The sequence below is a fragment of the Aquarana catesbeiana genome, linkage group LG02 (assembly GCF_042186555.1).
Source record: "Aquarana catesbeiana isolate 2022-GZ linkage group LG02, ASM4218655v1, whole genome shotgun sequence".
NCBI lineage: Eukaryota > Metazoa > Chordata > Amphibia > Anura > Ranidae > Aquarana > Aquarana catesbeiana.
Genome location: NC_133325.1, coordinates 785,906,221 through 785,920,163, shown reverse-complemented (window position 1 = coordinate 785,920,163; position 13,943 = coordinate 785,906,221). Strand labels below are relative to the sequence as shown.

At 43.9% G+C, this 13,943-nt stretch overlaps 1 protein-coding gene across 6 annotated transcripts in view; it reads right to left on the bottom strand.

Moving 5' to 3' along the window:
* ZBTB20 (zinc finger and BTB domain containing 20) overlaps window positions 1-13,943 on the bottom strand; it is a 1,365,016-nt gene that overhangs the window by 239,566 nt on the left and 1,111,507 nt on the right. For all 6 annotated transcript variants that reach the window (XM_073617411.1, XM_073617410.1, XM_073617409.1 and 3 more), the window contains one exon: window positions 8,437-8,574. The gene's annotated coding sequence lies outside the window, so the exon portion shown is untranslated. The remainder of the gene's footprint in view (window positions 1-8,436; window positions 8,575-13,943) is intronic.

Below are 13,943 nucleotides of genomic sequence, written 5' to 3'. Positions count from 1 at the left end.
GAAGTTGCGGAGGAAAGGGGGGGCCGGAGGGAATCTGTGGGGGGAAAGGGGGGCCGGAGGGAAGCTGCAGGGGGAAAGGGGGGCCGGAGGGAAGCTGCGGAGGAAAGGGGTGCCGGAGGGAAGCTGCGGGGGGAAAGGGGGGCCGGAGGGAAGCTGCGGGGGAAAGGGGGGCCGGAGGGAAGTTGCGGGGGAAAGGGGGGCCGGAGGGAAGCTGCGGAGGAAAGGGGGGGCCGGAGGGAAGCTGCGGGGGGAAAGGGGGGCCGGAGGGAAGCTGCGGGGAAAGGGGGGCCAAAGGGAAGCTGCGGGGGAAAGGGGGGCCGGAGGGAAGCTGCGGGGGAAAGGGGGGGCCGGAGGGAAGTGGCACATGTGTGAGAACCAATCTACCTGCAGTGCAGCCGCAGGGAGAGAGAGGAGAAGAAGCTGGCAGCACTGCAGGGGGAGGCAGAAGAGGATCGGTGTCTGCAATAAGACAGTACACCCAGCCCTCTTGCTCAGCGGGTGCCTGGGCCCCCCCTTTTGAACTGATGGGGCCCGGGCCCAGTACAGGAGGGCTGGCTGTACTGTCTTATCAGCAGCCCTGACTACATGGCTGGGTGAGGTGTGGACAGCAGAGGACAGCAGAGAGAACCTTGGCAATGTGGTGATGGGCATTGGCTGCCAAATGAGCAGGAAGCTGACAACCAGCAATAAGGAGAGGCTAGAAATGTGCGTTTTTTTTAATGGCACCCCCAGCACAATTAGGCAGTTGTGTTGCAACAAACTACAATGCACACATGCAAACCATCTGTGCCTTGTGGCTGTGTTAAAAAAAAAAAAAAAAAAAAAAAAAAAAGGTCCACGTTGGGTTTTTTTGTATGTTGTCAGGAAATGAATGAACTTCCTTAACGCAACGAGTGTAAATGCGAGAATACCGCATGTTAACACGCCATAGTTGCGTGAACAGGCCCTTTAAGTGCTCATTTATATATATATATACTACATATCTAGAATTAGTAGCCTTTAGGTTGTCTTTCTCCAGGTGTTGTCTTGTGAGTTTTGGCCTCTCCTTTCGCCCCATTGTGAAGGCCTGAAACCGTCCAGACTGGAGTCTGCCAGCCAGGTGGGACTTAGAGCCCTCTCTGTATCTGATACTCTTATCTCAACGTGAATTAGATTCCCTCTAATAATCGCTGGGAAGCTTTTTGGTGCAAAACCAACATTTCAAAATCTGATCTGCCCGGTAACCCAATCTGTGAACAGGGCCGTCCGCAGTGTGGGAGAGAACAGAGGTATGCTGAGGACAAAGGATTTCAAAGACGGACCCATCCAGAGTGAATGTACACAATCAGAGCCTTTCAGACACTCGATATCGGACGGCTCCGCTGCAGCAGAATTCCATTAGGTTTTATTGCGTGTATTTCGGTGCCCGTGGCCTAATCTTTCCGTAAAGATCGTTAAAGGGTCGGACGGTATTTTCAAGCAAACAGACGGCGGGGGGGGGGGGGGGGGGGTCAACAGGCCAGTCACAGGAGAGGCAGGAACCTTGTTAAAGAGGAAACCTAATTTTAAAGACTGGGGGAGTAGTTTTAAAGTAGAACTCTATGACCATAGGACAAATATACTGCCCAGCATTTGTGAATTAAAAGAAAAAAAAAAAAATAGAATAGAAAATCGTATTCAAAGATGATGCTGTCCCCTGCAGAACGTCCTCTCCATTAATAGTTGACACTGCTCCAAGGTCAATTACACCCAGCAGGGCCACCGATAAGGGGGTAGCAATGGTCCTCCTGTATGAAACCCAGGCTATGTATGTTCAACGAGGGTCCCATACAGCTTTATGGCAGTTCACTAGACCGGCAGGATGGGGAGCAATTACTGGAATCAATCCCCCCATGACTCCCCCCTGCATCGCAATCATCTCCTCCTCTTCTCCTTCCCACTTGGTTCCTGCTGGGTGTTTGAATGGGGGGGGGGGGGCATGTCATATTTACTGGCCCCTTCATTTCTTGAATGACCACAGTAAGCAATGGGTATCAATCATCCCTGTGTTTACTATGAACAAGGAGCTACTGTACAGAACACTTCCTGTACATTTGTGCTGAGGCTGCACAAAAAGGGATTGAGGATTCTATGTCCTCAATTTCTTGGTACTCTGGCCATGTGAATGAGTGGTTTGTTCATGCAGCTAAAGTCACCTGTTAAACTATGGCAGTGGTTTCCAAACTGTGGCCTAAGGATCTGATGCGGCCCTTTACTTGCCTATATCCAGCCCTTGAGGCATTATTCCTGTCATTGAAACCAGCACTGGAGCATAATTCCTGACACTGACACCAACAATGAGGTACTATTCCTTCCCTTAACACCAACAATAAGGTATAAATCCTTCCACTGACACCAACAATGGGGCATAAATCCTTCCACTGACACCAACAATGGGGCATAAATCCTTCCACTGACACCAACGATGAGGTATAAATCCTTCCACTGACACCAACAATGGGGCATAAATCCTTCCACTGACACCAACAATGGGGCATAAATCCTTCCAATGACACCATCGATGGGGCATAAATCCTTCCACCGACACCAACAATGGGGCATAAATCCTTCCAATGACACCATCGATGGGGCATAAATCCTTCCACCGACACCAACAATGGGGCATAAATCCTTCCACTGACACCAACAATGGGGCATAATTCCTTCCACTGACACCAACGATGGGGCATAAATCATTCCACTGACACCAACAATGGGGCATAAATCCTTCCACTGACACCAACAATGAGGTATAAATCCTTCCACTGACACCAACAATGAGGTATAAATCCTTCCACTGACACCAATGATGAGGTATAAATCCTTCCACTGACACCAACAATGGAGCATAAATCCTTCCACTGACACCAACAATGGGGCATAAATCCTTCCACTGACACCAACAATGGGGCATAAATCCTTCCACTGACACCAACAATGGGGCATAAATCCTTCCAATGACACCATCGATGGGGCATAAATCCTTCCACCGACACCAACAATGGGGCATAAATCCTTCCACTGACACCAACAATGGGGCATAAATCCTTCCACTGACACCAACAATGGGGTATAAATCCTTTCACTGACACCAACAATGGGGCATAAATCCTTCCAATGACACCATCGATGGGGCATAAATCCTTCCACCAACACCAACAATGGGGCATAAATCGTTCCAATGACACCATCGATGGGGCATAAATCCTTCCACCAACACCAACAATGGGGCATAAATCGTTCCAATGACACCATCGATGGGGCATAAATCCTTTTAGGCTCAGGTAAGTATAAGGGGGTAATGGGGCTGGCGGGTATTCTGTGCACAGAGAGTTTTTTTTTTTTCACCTAAAAGCAGATTATGCATTAAGGTAAAAAAAAAAGCAATAAAACAGACTGAGAGCTAGGTCTCTGTACTTGGTACCTCTCGCTGACCACCAGTGTAAGGATCATTCTTCCTACTGACCACCGATGTAAGGAACATTCTTCTCACTGATCACCAATGTAAGGAACATTCTTCTCACTGATCACCAATGTAAGGAACATTCTTCTCACTGATCACCAATGTAAGGAACATTCTTCTCACTGATCACCAATGTAAGGAACATTCTTCTCACTGATCACCAATGTAAGGAACATTCTTCTCACTGATCACCAATGTAAGGAGCATTCTTCTCACTGATCACCAATGTAAGGAACATTCTTCCCACTGATCACCAATGTAAGGAGCATTCTTCTCACTGATCACCAATGTAAGGGACATTCTTCTCACTGATCACCAATGTAAGGAACATTCTTCTCACTGATCACCAATGTAAGGAACATTCTTCTCACTGATCACCAATGTAAGGAACATTCTTCTCACTGATCACCAATGTAAGGAACATTCTTCTCACTGATCACCAATGTAAGGAACATTCTTCTCACTGATCACCAATGTAAGGAACATTCTTCCCACTGATCACCAATGTAAGGAACATTCTTCCCAATGACCACCAAAGTAAGGGGTTATTTTTCTCCCTCTGCAAAGAGTCAGAAAAATGATCCAACTTGGGTGTCAATTACTCTAGGGACACTACATTCCTTTTTATTTTATTTTCAACTTACTGAGATCTCTAATGTATTATGAGCTGTGGATGCATTCATTATCCCCGAGATCTAAAAATTATTTCAAGGGTTTTCTGAGGCAGTGACACTAAGGTCAGGATGACATCTTCGGTCAGGAACTGGGGCTCCCGTTTTATCCTGACAGGTTCACTTTAATGCTGCCGGTCCCGGCTTGTCTCAGGTATGAGGCGATGCGAATGCTCTTGTATTATTCAGCTCTCTGGAACCTCTCAGGCTCATATTGTATGCACCATTTCTCTCCACTGAAAACACATTGAAGTTCAGATCAGGCTGCGGGAATCACAACAATCTCAGCGGCACAATAAATATTCTGGGCTCCATCTTGTTCTAACACCCCAAAGCTTCCGACGCTTCACTGCGACTCCCGAGGATGCAGCGATACGCACCACCAAATTCGCCACGATCACAGGAGGGAGAATCAAATCCTTCAACTGCATTCTTTTTGTTCTGCAAACCTGGTCATAATACAGCTTATCACACAGCCAAGGTACATCATTCCATTATAGAAACAAAGGCTCTACTTCTGTTTAATCTTATCAAGATACTAGGACAAGAGAAGTGGTACTGTGCAGAGTCCATTCATACAGAATAAGAACAGATACCAAGAATTACACCCAGCATACAAGACAAGAGAAGTGGTACTGTGCAGAGTCCATTCATACAGAATAAGAACAGAAGAACAGATACTGAGAATTACACCCGACATACAGGACAAGAGAAGTGGTACTGTGCAGAGTCCATACATACAGAATAAGAACAGATACCAAGAATTACATCCGGCATATAGGACATGAGTAGAGGTACTGATATAGAAACATAGAAGAGTGACAGTAGAAAAAAGACCAGTTGTCCATCAGGTATGCCCCATTTTTTTGAATCCTTACATTTATTTTGTTTGTCTTTGTATAGATCTAGGTCTGTCCCAAGCAGGTTTGAATCCACTTACTCACTACTACTGCTGGAAGTCTCTATTCCGAGCATCAACTTCCATTATTTACTGTTACTGGTAAAATAATACTTTCTATGATGAGTTTTGAACATTTTTCCTGCTAGTTTGAGGTCATGTCCCCATGTGCTTAAAGTTTGCTTCATATTGAAAATACTGCCCTCCTGAAACTTATTTACCCCCTTTACGTACGGTATTTAAAGGATAAGTCCAGCCTGAGCTTTTTAGGCTGGGTTTCTCCTAAGGGTCACAGGAGTGCAATTTGTTTTGAACTCCTGTGACTTGTTTTCAGCGGAAAGCAGTCTGAAGTCCGCCATCAGTCGAGGTAGTGCGTCATCCCGACTTCCCAAGTCTGGACCTGCCAGCTGCCTTGACTGGCTCCCCGCCCCTCCTCCACAGCTCAGCACTCCAATGAGCGTGGAGGATCAGAGCAGGAGTGATGCCGACTGACAGCATCGCTCTGCTCTGGGAGGCGTGAGAACCGAGCCATCGAGGGTGTTCGGTGGCTCGGTTCTTAGCACAGAGACGGCGGGGGACAGCTGCAGCATTGGTCTGATGCTCCATCCACTGAGGTAAGTATGATTAGCCCAAAAAAACCCATACTTCTCTTTTAAGGGTTTCAGTCATGTCTCCCCTTTCCTTCTTTCCTCCAGACATAGTTACATATCAAGTTCCTGAAGTCTCTCCCGATATGTTTTATCCCTCAAACCTTCCACCATTTTTGTTGCCTGTATCTGGACTTCTTCTATCCTATCAATAACTTTTTGTAAGTGAGGTCTCCAGAATAGGACACAGTATTCTAAATGAGGTCTTACTAAATATCTATATAGAGGAATTTAGGACCTCCTTCTCCTGCTGGTGATCCCTCTAGTGATAAGAAGATCCATATAGAGTAATAAGGACCTCCTTCCACCAGGACAAAGACCCTAAACATACAGCCAGAGCTACAATGGAATGGTTTAGATCAAAACATATTCATGTGTTAGAATGGCCCAGTCATAGTCCAGACCTAAATCCAATTGAGAATCTGTGGCAATATTGAAAACTGCTGTTCACAGACGCTCTCCATCCAATCTGACAGAGCTTGAACTATTTTGGAAAGAAGAATGGGCAAAAACAGCACTCTCTAGATGTGCATATCTGGTAGAGACATCCCCAAAAAAGACTTGCAGCTGTTAGCCTAGGTTCACATCGATGCAATTTGGTATGCAATTTGACATGTGAAATTGCATGCCAAATCGGCGGCTATTGCCAACAATAGCACCGTTCGAAATCGGTGCAACGCCGACTTTCGCGACGCGCCACACCGATTCCCAAAAGTAGTTTCTGTCCTACTTTTGCCGACTTCGGGTGCAATTTCAATAGACATCTGTGCAGGAAACTGCACAGATGTCCCTGAAATCGTCCGCGAAGTCGGACTGACACACGGGTATAAAATCGTGTTCACATGAACTCGCACGATTTCTCAATGTGAACCTAGGCTAACTGCAGGGAAAGGCGGTTCTACAAAATATTGACTCAGGGGGGCTGAATACAAATGCACCCCACACTTTTCACATATTTATTTGTAAAAAATTAAGAAAACCATTTATCATTTTCCTTCCACTTCACACTTATGGTGCCACTTTGTGTTGGTCTATCACATAAAATCCCAATTAAATACATTTACGTTTTTTGGTTGTAACATGAGAAAATGTGGAATATTTCAAGGGGTATGAATACTTTTTCAAGGCACTGTACACCCAGCATACAGAACAAGGAAAATAGTACTGTGCAGCATTTATACAAACAAAACCAACAGATACAGATAATTCCTTCTAGAAAACAAATGGATTGACGTGCTACTGTGTAGGACCCATAAATACCGAATAGAACAGATACTGGGAATTACAACCAGCATACAGACCAGGAGAACTGATAACGTGTGGTATGATTACATAGCGAATAATGCCCTGTACACACGACCGGTTTTGCCGTCGGAATAAACTCCGAAGGTTTCTCCGACGGAATTCCGCTCAAGCCGTCTTGACTACACACGGTCACACCAAAGTCCGACCGTCCAGAACGCGGTGACGTACAACACGTACGATGGGACTAGAAAAAGGAAGTTCAATAGCCAGTAGCCAATAGCTTCCGTCTCGTACTTGCTTCAGAGCATGCGTCGTTTTTGGTCCGCCGGAACAGCATACAGACGAGCGGTTTTCCCGATAGGAATTGGTTCCGTCGGAAATATTTAGAACATGTTCCATTTCTAGGTCCGTCAGAATTTTCGAAAAAAAAAAAAAAAAGTCAGATGAGGCCTACACAGGATCGGAAAAGACGATGAAAAGCTTCCGTCGGACTTTTTCTGTCGGACATTCCGCTCGTGTGTACGCGGCATTAGAGTGGCGGATTTAACTCTGCAGCTTTTTTGACTCAAATTTAATGCCAAATTCTTTCTAGTGCTGTAATTTTTGTTCGATGTTGCGAACTCTGATTCCCTTGCAGAATGGGGTGTACTCAAGAGTGGCTGAAAGAAAAAGCTCCATACAATCAATGGCTCTCCGATGTGACCGGCATTGCTCCTTTGGGTGCAAATTGAACGTTTCCAGAAGCACCTCTTTGAGCCGAGCAGCTCGGCTCTTTATATCTTTGTAGATAAAAACGGTCAAGGTGGCTCAGCTAACAATCAGCACCAAGTAAAAATCCTACATGCCTGGGAAATCCTTTGATCTCACTCCTGATAGATGGGCTTTGTTCCTGTATGTTGGCTTGGACGCCACAATCATTCCGCCATCGTATGAAACAGATCACCATTTACAGTCCTTATACGGTCTACCATCTGAGAATGGAAATGTAAAAACCCGAGCCGTAGAGAGTTTCATCACACCGCTGAGCCAATGTTATTGTAAATCGGTCATTCACACATCATAAGCGTACAACTCGCCAAAAGACGGCGTGGAAATCATTGGTTTTGCACAACAGCTGTCTACTGTACACGCCCAACTTTACAATGTTTTGAAATATTGAACAACAAAGACGTTTCAGCCCCACCGTTTATATATATACTTCCCTAAGCCATGGCCCCGTGCGTCCCGTCTCTTACTTTGGACCTGGCAAACCCCGCACGGGACCCTCCATCATTCTGTGGGAACGATGAAGAAAGTTTGGCCCTAACATTCATCTTAGACTTGACAGCTCTGCGATTTCCTAATTTGCTGCTCGCTTTGAAAAGGGATCATGAAATACGTCTGGAGGGGACCCCGCTGCCAAATTACGTACAGTAACAAGTGGTTTTGGCAGCGGTGCCGGTGTTTGCTTGTGGTTTAGACTTGTTATTTCTAAGGAAGGGAACGGAGAGGTACCTCTTCAATGCAGCAGGTCTGGGCGTCTGGCCGTACGGCTGGATTTCATTCCATTCGCTCGCTGTGCGTTTTCTCATAAACGTGGGGGGAACCAATCTCGGGGGGGGGGGGGTCCTGCTCACGTCAAGCAATGGTCACCTGTAGGGAGACAAGATGGCACCCGTTAGCCATTCCACCTAATAACACACTTCAGTTGGTATTACAATACAACTTATTTCAACTTATTTCAGGTCTTCAGAAATGATTACAGCAAACAATTTATTTTTTATTTTACAAAATTCTGTGGAGTTTTTACTGCTAATTGTGCCTCCCGTAGACAACTGTCCTCAATTTCCTGCCCCCCCCCGATCCTAAGACAGGAAACGAGAGAACGTCTCTCCAAAAGAGGCAACGATGGCTCTGCAAACTTCTTGTCCATAGACTAGAGAGGTTGATCAATCTATGGTGAGCTTCTTGACTATCTGCTTTATAAGTGTCTGTAATAAATAAATATAAATCTATATATATCTAAAATCTAAATATATATCTAATCTATCCATTGGTCTGTCTGCCAGTCTTTCTCCTAATCTCTCTCTCTCTCTATAGTTTTGTCCTTATATTGTCTTTCTAATATCTGTCTATTTATCTACAGTATCTATCTATCTATCTATCTATCTATCTATCTATCTATCTATCTATCTATCTATCTATCTATCTATCTATCTATCTATCTATCTATCTATCTATCTATCTATCTCTATCTATCCTTCTTTCTGTCTTCCACCTAATCTCTCTCTCTCTCTAATTGTTAAGTGGAAAGAAAATGATAAATAGTTTTCAAATTATTTTAGAAATAAATATGTGAAAAGTGTGGCCTGCATTTGTATTCAGCCCCCTTTCCTCCGATACCCCTAACTAAAATCTAGTGGAACCAATTGCCTTCAGAAGTCACCTAATTAGTAAATAGAGTCCACCTGTGTGTGTTTTAATCTCAGTATAAATACAGATGTTCTGTGAAGCCCTCAGAGGTTTGTTAGAGAACCTTAGTGAACAAACAGCATCATGAAGGCCAAGGAACACACCAGACAGGTCAGGGATAAAGTTATGGAGAAGTTTAAGGCAGGGTTAGGTTATACAAAAAAATATCCCATAGAGAGTGTAGACTCAACCGAGATCAAATTCTTAGCCCACTGTTCCATGTTAACTTTTGTGTTGTCACTTGTTTGACATGCAATTACCGTTGATGTATATGGATCATAATCTGGATATTGTACATGCTATTATTGTATTGTGGGGACCTCTTCCCCTTTTTTTGGAGTTGAATAAAAATTTATAATTGAAAAAAAAAAAAAAAAATCTCCCAAGCTTTGAACATCTCACGGAGCTCTGTTCAATCCATCATCTGAAAATGGAAAGAGTATGGCACAACTGCAAACCTACCAAGACATGGCCGTCCACCTAAACTGACCGGCCGGGCAAGGAGAGCATTCATCAGAGAAGCAGACAAGAGGCCCATGGTAATTCTGGAGGAGCTGCAGAGATCCACAGCTCAGGTGGGAGAATCTGTCCACAGGACAACTATTAGTTCTGCCCTTTATGGAAGAGTGACAAGAAGAAAGACATTGTTGAAAGAAAGCCATAAGAAGTCCCGTTTGGAGTTTGCGAGAAGCCATGTGGGGGACACAGCAAACATGTGGAAGAAGGTGCTCTGGTCAGATGAGATCAAAATTGAACTTTTTGGCCTAAAAGCAAAACGCTATGTGTGACGGAAAACTAACACTGCACATCACCCTGAACACACCATCCCCACTGTGAAACATGGTGGTGGCAGCATCATGTGGTGGGGATGCTTTTCTTCAGCAGGGACAGGGAAGCTGGTCAGAGTTGATGGGAAGATGGATAGAGGCAAATACAAGGCAATCTTAGAAGAAAACCTGAGTCTGCAAAAGACTTGAGACTGGGGCGGAGGTTCACCTTCCAGCAGGACAACGACCCTAAACACACAGCCAGAGCTACAACGGAATGGTTTAGATCAAAGCATATTCATGTGTTAGAATGGCCCAGTCAAAGACCAGACCTAAATCCAATTGAGAATCTGTGGCAAGACTTGAAAATTGCTGTTCACAGACGCTCTCCATCCAATCTGACAGAGCTTGAGATATTTTGCAAAGAAGAATGGGCAAAAATGTCCCTCTCTAGATGTGCAAAGCTGGTAGAGACATCCCCAAACAGACTTGCAGCTGTAATTGCAGAGAAAGGCAGTTCTACAAAGTATTGACTCAGGGGGGCTGAATACAAATGTACCCCACACTTTTCATATATTTATTTGTGAAAAAAAAAATTGAAAACCATTTATCATTTTCTTTCCACTTCACAATTATGTGCCACTTTGTGTTGGTCTATCACATAAAATGCCAATAAAATACGTTCACGTTTTTGGTTGTAACATGACAAAATGTGGAAAGTTTCCAAGGGTATGAATACTTTTGCAAGGCACTGTATCTATCTACCTTTTGTATTAATGTCTGTTTACACATATCTTTCGTTATCTCTTTATCTATCTACAGGTATCTAGCTGTTGAGAGTTTCTCAATAGCACTATGCAAATATCAATGATATATAAGTGCCTGTAATGAATATCTATCTATCTCTTGATCGATGAATTAATCTCTGTCAGTCTGTCTCGCTATCTATCTATGTCTGTCTCTTGATCAATGAATTCATTTCTGTCTGTCTATCTATGTGATTGTGTTGTTGGTTGCTGGGGACACAGCTTGGCAATGTTGTCTTGTGGTATAGATCACGGTTTAATGAACGGCGCTGGCGGCAGCAGCGAGCATGATATTTTTGAGCACAGAGTCTCAGACGTGTAAACAGCTGATGTTACTGTGCACGGGTGACATCATTTAACCCTCTTAATTCTCAGATCGTCCTTAAACACAGGGCCCAGATTCTCCTTGTGAAATATTCAGCACACTATTTCCGCAACCATCCATCCGCCGCCCGGCTGTTGCGAACCTATAAAATATTTACGTTGAGGTCATTTTGTGTTGCCTGACCCCTCTCTCCAGGCAACAGACATGAGATAAAAAAAAAACCACATCGCCGGACCCTGAACCACGGCTGGCCGAGAAGAGAGCGGGTCACGTTCGATTAATGAGACGTCACAGCAGGTCGCTTCTCAAACATATCATCTGATTTCTGGAGATGTAGAGCCAAAAAAAAAAAAAAAAAAACTCAGAATATTTTAATTCCGTAATGAAATAAGGGCTTTGGGAGCCCGGTCCCCCAACCAGGACTCACCAATGAGAAAGAGGGAAGCAAGTGGACTATTTCGGTACAATACAAAACAGGGATACAGTAGAATATATTGACTATATTGTCATTGATCTTGTGTCCATTAAATCGCAGATTTCTTTTCCTGATGAAGCGGGCTAGCCCACGAAACTAGTTGAAACACTGTCCATGTCCAAGTCACCTATGTTTTTAATTTACTACTGACTTTCCTTGTCCTGTATTATGTATCAACAAACTTTTCTAAATTTTATACGATTGTCTATATATTCTACTGTATCCCTGTTTTGTATTGTACCGAGATAGCCCACTTGCTTCCCTCTTTCTCCTTGGTGAGTCCCGGTTGGGGACCGGGCTCCCAAATCCCATATTTCATTAAGTCTTGGATGATGGTACAACCTTTGCTTTAATACACAATACACATACCTATTGGCACTGCTCTTAGAGGCCACCTATATTTCATTAATTCCGTAATGGTCATCACCACCAACCTGTGTGTAAGGTTTCACCGTTGCAAAAACTAAAAAAACTCAAAAAATATATTTATATATACCTCAAAAAACATAAAATATATAGGATTTATATATAGGATTTGTATATTTATATACACACTACACTAGGGAACTTATAACATCACCACCAACTTCCCCTGTTCCGGTTGTGTAGGTCTGTTCCTGTACATTGGGGTTCTTTGCTAGAGCGACCAGATGTCCAAGATTTCTGGGGACAGTGCCTAATTTATAGGGCTGTCCCCAGGGAAAAAAAATTTTCCCAATTACAAGAATGTGTCCCTGATTTCTTTCAGGCTTTATTAATAATATCTCTGGCCTGGGCGGCTGTAGGGTATTTCCTACAACATTTTTGTGATTGTCCCCTGGAGAAGGATAAGGGAGGAGTGGAATGTTTTATTAAACCATACCCTTTAAGCCCCTCCCACTATTAATGAAATTTGACCACACCCACCATTTGGTGTAGCATGCTTCAAATGCCACTTTTATCTCTGCCCCCCCCCGCTCTGCCCACCTCACAGCCAATAAAAGTGAGCGTGGTCAGTTGCGTGTCTCCAAATGTCATTTTGAAAATCCAGTCACCTTATTCTTTGACTTCTCACAAAGTGAAATGTAGCTCTTTTCCTGCTCACTTACATTTTGTCATTTATTTGTTAGGAGTTGTAAAGAAAAATGAATCAAGACTAACAGTCCTGAAACAGTAGGAGATCGGCCTACGCCTGTCTTTGGAGGCCAACACTTCTGGTCCACAAGGCCACCTTGAACTTCAATTTTAATCTACTCGAACCAACAGCCTTGCATACCCTTAATCCTACCCAAAAACTGCTAGAAAGAGGAACAAAAGGAAGCTTCTGTGTTATAAAGGACTTGTAAAATATTCCCATGTTAAAAGGTGATGCAATATATAAGGGACTGATATGTTAGGACCCTTAGGCTTGATACAAGAGACCAAAAAAGATGGCTGCCAACCTGCAAGAGTTTGACAGAAGAGACTGTCTATTTACAAGAGGAAGCTCCCATGTTACAAGAGACTTCACTCTGGTAAAATACATTCATATGTTAGAGCAGCCATTCTCAACCAGGATTCCGTGGAACCCTAAGGGTTCCTCCAGAGGTTGCAAGGGGTTCCTTGAGCTGTGGATAACTGGCATTCCATTTGATGATGCCTGCTTAGTTCCAGGACCAATGCCACTTGGCAAAGCCAGTATCGTGACACCACTGATCTTTTTAGCAGTCCGTAAGGGTGGCATTCTAACCACCACTACAAGGGTTGCATTCTTTCTATTGACCACTGATGTAAGGGACAATTTTCCCTTTGACCCATAATGAATCGGTGTGATTAAGGGTTTCCTGAGACCTCAAAATAATTTTAGGGGTTCCACTGAGGTAAAAAGGCTGGGAAAGGCTGTGTTAGAGGGTGATGCATTATATCAAGGACTGCTATATAAGAGAACCCCAGCCATGATAAAAGAGACCAAAAAAAGATGGAAGCTATTTTACTGAAGATGGTCAGAGATTGCTGGCAAGTTATGAGAGACTGTCAATTTACAAGAACAAGCTTCAATGTTGGAGGGTGATGCATTCTATAAGAGACTCTTATGTTAGGAACTTCTGCCTTTATACAAGAAACAACATTATTTTACTGAAAACTGCCAGAGATTGGTGGCAAGTTGCAGGAGACGGTCAATTTACAAGAGGAATCTCCCATATCAAGAGTTACAAGAG